This window comes from Hipposideros armiger, unplaced genomic scaffold (assembly GCF_001890085.2).
Source record: "Hipposideros armiger isolate ML-2016 unplaced genomic scaffold, ASM189008v1 scaffold_260, whole genome shotgun sequence".
Lineage (NCBI taxonomy): Eukaryota > Metazoa > Chordata > Mammalia > Chiroptera > Hipposideridae > Hipposideros > Hipposideros armiger.
In genome coordinates, this window is record NW_017731610.1 from 1,360,930 (window position 1) to 1,367,848 (window position 6,919).

Here is a 6,919-nt window from a genome sequence, read left to right on the forward strand (position 1 = left end):
TTAATACATATATAGTCATGGGATGTGAAGTAGAGTGTGGGAATGGAATCAATGGAATTGTAATAAATATGTATGATATCGGGGGTGGGGGGACAGTGGATGGGGGAAGGGGGTTGTCACTTTGTGAGGGGTGAAAAGGATAACTATTGCATTGTTTTGTACACCTGAAACTAATAATAATAAAAAAAGAAAGAAAAAGAACCACATGGAAATTAACAATAAAAAATATAATAACTGAAATTAATCCAATGAGTACATTTAATAGCAGGTTAGACACAGTTGAAGAGAGAAACAGAAAGTCAGAAGATAAATCAGAAGACAATATCTAGCCTGAAGGACACAAAGACAGTGGTATAGAAAAAATACACAAAAGACATGAAATATGATGTATAATTGGAGTTCCAAGAGATATACTTTTTTTTCTTGATTCATCACAAACATGGAACTCCAAAGCAGTGAGAAAAGGACTCACTTTTTAATAAATAGTCCTGGGTCACTTAGATAATCATATAGGAAAAAAAATGACTCTTGACTCCTACCTTACACCTTATTCAATAATCAATTCCAAGCATTTTGTAAAGCTAAGTCTAAAAGAATGAAAGCTTTTTAAAGGATAAGAAAAGAAAATATTTTTATGATCTTGGAGTAGGTGAAGAGTTCTTAAAGATGCAAAAGAAACCAGCCTTTAAGGCAAAAGTTGACTAAATTAGTTACATTAAAATTTTTAGGGCCGGCAGAGTGGCGTGTTGGTCAAGAGTTGGCTTGGGACGCCAGCTCTGAGCAGCAGCGCCTGGGTTTGGATCCCACATGAGGGCCAGTGACGCTGCGCCCTCTACAGCTAAGATGGTGAACAACAGCTCAACCTGGAGTTGGGCTGTCGTGAGTCNTGCCTACCTACAATGTTTGTCTCATTGTTAATTACTTGACATGGGTTATCGTGTTTACTCCTCATTGAAAACCCTATAAAATAGGTGGATGTGTCCCATTTTACAAATGAAGCTGAAATGGGAATTCCAATTTGAAAATAATACATTGCAAAAAAGTGCCCAGCCTGGAGATAACACTGGAGTTCTAATCACAAACCTGCACTTACTAAATGTGTGATCTTGACCCAGTTTACTGACCTACAAAATAGAGGTATTCACAGGGTTGAAAATTAAATGCAGTAATCAGTGTAAAGTAACATGGCACAATGCATGGCACATGGTAAGTGCTCAATATTAACCAATGTACCAAGTGACTATTAGACTTACTGAGGGGATCACTTCATAAATATATAAACGTCTAACCACTATGCTGTACACCTGAAACTAATATAAGATTTAATGTCAACTGTAACTGAAAGATAAAAAACAAAATATAAACTATCTCACTAATGACGTTTATATTGATTACATGGTCACATGACACTATTTTAGATCTATTGGGTTAAATATATTGTTAAAATTGAAAAAAAATAAAAACACCTTGCTTTTTCCCAGTGTTCTCTTGCTGCCCTCTGGCTCCACAGAGCATCTCATCACTGATGCTCTTCCCTGACCCACCACCCTTTATAGACAGGGGTCCAGGATGCAGATCTATCTCTCCATCTTGTTTCCCTTTCAAAACAAACCTGTTGGTGCCCCATTCTACTAGGGGACTACATGCATTCGGCAAGCTCCACTCAGTAAAGTGTAGTGAGTGACATCAAACATACATTTAAATTGAGTAAATTCAACTGTGTACCCTCAAGAGCAAAAATAAATATTTTTTCATATAACCTGGACACTAAACACAAGCCAACTATTTCACCTGGTACTCACCTTAAAACAGTGTTCTAGCCCAATGCCGAGGGAAAATTGTGTTATTTAATTACATACACACAAATCATACATAGATTTTATGGGCAATTTGATGGTAGTTTTGACAACATTGAATATTACTCATTGACCTTAGACTCTGACCCTGTCCCTAAGATGCTCCTCTAACTCATCAATGATGCTGCAGATCTAATGGTTAATGATTTATTCATGTGTTTCCTATGCAGAGATATTTGCATTGTAAAAGAAGACATTTGGAGGAGCAATGCTTTTTGCGAAGGAATAACACTGTTGCAGGTGCTACATTTATTGGGGAAGAGTCTTTTAGGCAGCCTCCTGCTTGTACAGCAGAACTTGAATTCTGCCATCTTGAGATTTAAAAAAAAAGTTAAGCAGTGTCTCACCCTCATCACCTGTTCCATGTTGAAACACCACTGCTTTCTAGCCATGTTACCTTAGACACATAGAGCCTCAGTCTCTTCATCTGTAGGTGGAGCTGGCCCACAACAGTCGCTACCCAGTTAGTATTAGTTTCCAGTGTCTCCCTACACCCCACCACCACCAACTTTCTTCATCACTGGGTGTGTTCATGAGAATTAGAAGAAAAAGGCATGTGAAAGGGCTTTGCAAAGTTCTGTGTAAATGTTAGTTTCCGGAATCTGTTTCTAATAAGGACAGATTTAACCCCTTTTTGTCCATGAGGGGAATAAATGTGGCAGAAACTTGCTCTTCCACTCTTCCTTATCGGAGAGGGTTATGTGACCCAGCTCTGACCAATGAGACAGAAGAGGGTGTCCTCTGAGAGACATCTGGGAAAAATTTCCCTCTCTGATTAAAAAAAAAAAAAACAAGGAGAAGTGCAGAAGGAAAGCACTCCCCCTCCCTTCCTTTGTTGTCATTATTTGACTGAGGACATAATGTGTGGAACTGCTCAGTCTTCTGCAGTTCCACTTTCCAGCCTTCTTGTTATGGAGAATACTACCACGGCACTTTACTGATGAGTTCTGTTACTTGCAGACAAAAACATCCCACTGGCACAACTACTTTGGCCAAAAACTAGATTTCGCTAGGATCACAGGACTGATTTTCGTGTGTGGTTTCAGATGAAAGGAAATCTAGAGGAAAACTTTGCACTTTCCAACCACCAATTTCCTAAACAACGACCTTGATGGAGAGACATCATTTTTTTGGATATGGAACAAAAAACCAACTGCCTTATTTTCGTGACCATATTTTACACACCTATGGCAAGAGTCCAGGTTGAAAATTAGATTTGAAGACTTGGAGCCATATTTATAAGGTAAAAAGAAATAAATATTCCTCTTGTGTGAAGGACCATGCTAGCTAGCTAGCATTAAAAACTTCCAGCATGATGCTTTACCATGCTAAAGAGAAGCAGAGATGATCCACAGAACAAAAAGATGTCTCTGTGGGTCTCTGTAAAATGCCCGCGACTGGGCCATAAAATAGGGGAACCTTCTCCAGTGGTCTTAAAGCAAATAAATTAACAAAATGTTTACATAAGATTCTAGAAACTTCAAGAAATTAGGGTTCTTTAGATACAAAGAAGTAAAAGTAGTTACACAGAATAAACCTGACGGCTCTCTGTACAACCACCTTCCCACTTAATTTAAAAATATCTCCTCTGGCTGCCCTAACAGATGATAATCCGAACTCTGTTGGCATAGATTCAGATTCAAGGAGCATATTCCCTCATGAAGCAACGTGGACTATGGCCCAATTATTAGAGTATTCTTTCTGAGACAAGCTGAAGTCTCCCACTATTAATTCCAACTAATGGTATTAGAGGATGTCTTCTGGGGTAAAACGCAACTTCCCCATACTAAAAGGTCTTCAAACTGATCCATTATATTAATGATTGATTTGACAATTAAGTGAATGCATACTGTGTGCCAAGCATTCTTGTTTACAACTCTCCTAAGCAATGAGGATCACATATACAAGTGAGCAAAACACACAAGCACTCTGCTCCCACGGAACTTGCAATCTGATGGAGAAGTGCAGTAGACTAAATAATGACCACTCCAAAGATATTAGGTCCCAACCCCAGGAATCTGTAAATGTTACCTCATTTGGAAAAAGTGCCTTTCAGATGTGATTAAATGACACTTGAGATGGAAAGATTATCTTGGATTTATCAGGGCAGGAGGCCCTAAATGCAATCACATGTATCCTTATAAGAGAGAGAAGGCAATGTGACCACAGAGGCCGAGAATGGAGTGAGGCCGCCACAAGCCAAGGAACTCTGGCAGCTAATAGAAGTTGGAAGAGGGAAGGAACGAATTTGCCCCCTGGAGCCTCCAGAGAGAGCACAATCATGTCAACATCTGGACTTCAGTCCCGTGAACACTGATTTAGGAATTCTGCCCTCCAGAACTGTGAGAGAATAAATGTATTGTATTTTAAGCCATAAGTTTATGGTAATGTGTGACAATGGCCACAGGAAACTAATACAAGGAGAAACACAGAAATTTCATACGACAACATGAAAATTTCAGATTCAGATAAAAAAGACAGTAAAACACATGATGGATGAGATAAAGAGTAAAAGTAACTGGACATTTCTATTCAAACACTAAATAAATGGAGAGATATCCCATGTCCATGCATAGAAGCACAATATTGTAAAATATAGCAACTCTATGAAATGATCTAGGAGTCAATGCAATTCTAATAAAATTTTTCGTAGAATTTGAAATAATATGCACAGAAGGCAAAGATCCAAGAACAGTGAAGATAGTCCAGGAAAAGAAGGGCAAAGAACTTGCTTTACCAGGCATCAAGGCTTTGCATAAAGTTACAATAATTCAGATATACTGTATTATTGTTTCAGGAATAGACAAATGGACCATTATAACAAAATGGAGAGCCATGAAATGGGCTCGCACATGCCCAGAACTTTGATATAGTACGTATAAGAGAGTATGTATGATAGTAGATAAAAGGGGGAAAGGATGATAGTTGGAAACAATATAGGAAAAGAAATGAAATTGGAATCCTACATTTCATCACACACACACACACACACACACACACACACACACACAATCCAGTAGAACTAAGAATCTAAATGTGAAAAACAAAATTTAAATGATTTGTGGTGACTTATCTTTCTTTTCTTGGGATACAGAGGATTTCTTGAACAAGACACAAAGAGACATAAAGGATAATATAAAGAAAATTGCACTAAAATTAAAAACTACTTCAGCAAAAGGTACCATAAAGAAAAAAACGAAGAGATTGGGGTTTATCATAACATTTGTATTTTAAGCCACCCAATCTAGAGTATTTTGTTATGGCAGCCGCAGCAAACTAAAACAGATTTTGTACTAATTCAGTCCACGCCAACATCTAAAAGATAAATAAGTGGACCCTGCCTATTTTTTTAAGTATTAAAGAGATTAGAATTTCCAGATATTTTTAAAGTTCTATTAAACTATCATAATCAAAACTAGGTGGAACAGGCACTGGAATAGATAGATGGATTTCTTCAACAGAAAAGTTTAGAAAGGTCCCACTATATGAGGAACTTAAATGGATAGTAAAGGTGGTATTTCTAATCAGTGGAGAAAACATGGTGTTATTCATTGGGTATTAATTTTTTCAAACTGAATGTCTGTCTCATTTCTTGCTCACATGAAATTAAAGCATATGTTTAGATGAAGCCATAACAAACTAGCAAAATGGGTAAATATTTATAACCCAGAGTTTATATAGCTCAGCTAAACATGGCATGAATTTCAGTAAAAAAAATTGAATACTGATAATTTCTGTACATAAAATTGTAAACATTCATGTGGTAAAAAGCACCACTAGGATCATACAACCTTCCACCAAAGGTAGACTAGATGGTTAGGATCAATATTCTCACTGAGAACCTATAAAATATTTTTTAATCTGTTTGAAGTTATCAAAGGATTACCAAATAATAATATGAGGAATTATGGGGCTAAGAGGAAGGAAGCTCAAAGATAGGAAACCAGCATTCAGGTCTATTCAGGTATCTGTTGATTCAAGAGTCAAGAGTGGAGCTGAGAGAGAGAGAGGGTAAGTAGTGATTTAACAGTCTCATAGAGTTGGGAGGACAAGGGGCAAACATTGGAGTTCAGAGCACGTAGCAGAGTGGGAGCCTTTGTATACCATCCCCCATTCATCAAATTAAGACCCTGGAAAGCTACATCTTAGGAGTAAGTAAGGGTGTGTGGACCAGAAACAGATCACCTCCACAGAAACTGAAGTCAATTTTTGTGTTATCTCTACCTCTCATTGAACTAAGATGATCTGGGCTGCTTGTGCCTCTGAGTAAACTACCGGAAGCAAAGTTATAGTCTCTCTAAAGGATTATCTCTACCATTTTCTCCACCATTATTTCTACCATTTTCCATAACCAATACGTGGCACTCAATCAAAAACTTGGTATATTAGGAGCAAGATTTTATGACTGAAAATCAAGAGAGATTATGAACAATAGAAGTACACTGCAGAGATCCAATAACAGAGATACAAAACTTGGACTTTAAATAGCTGATATGTGTAAGGGTTTACATGCCAAGATTGAGAATTTCGTCAGGGAAGTTGAAAATATGAAAAAGAACCACATGGGTACATTTATACAATGGAGTATTACTCAGCTATAAAGAAGGAAATCTTATCATTTGCAATGATATGGATGAACCCAGAGAACATTATGCTAAATGAAATAAGTCAGTCAGAGAAAGACAACTACCATATGATCTCACTTATATGTGGAATTTAAAGAACTGAATAAATGAGTAATGTAAACAGAAATAGTCTCAGAGACACAGAGGAAAAACTGATGGTTGCTAGTTGGGAGGGGGTAGGGATGAAGGAGAAGAGGAAGGGATGAGACAACATAAATTGGTAACTACAATATGGCCTCAGGAATAGAAAGGACAGTTTGGGGAATATAATCAATAATGTTGTAAATATTTTTTAGGGGGCCAAATGGTCTCATGTCTTGTCAGGGAGACCACTTCATGGATGGTGTAGAGGCCTGACCACTGCACTGTACATCTGAAGCTGCCATTGAATAATATTATATATCAACTATAATTTAATACATATATAGTCATGGGATG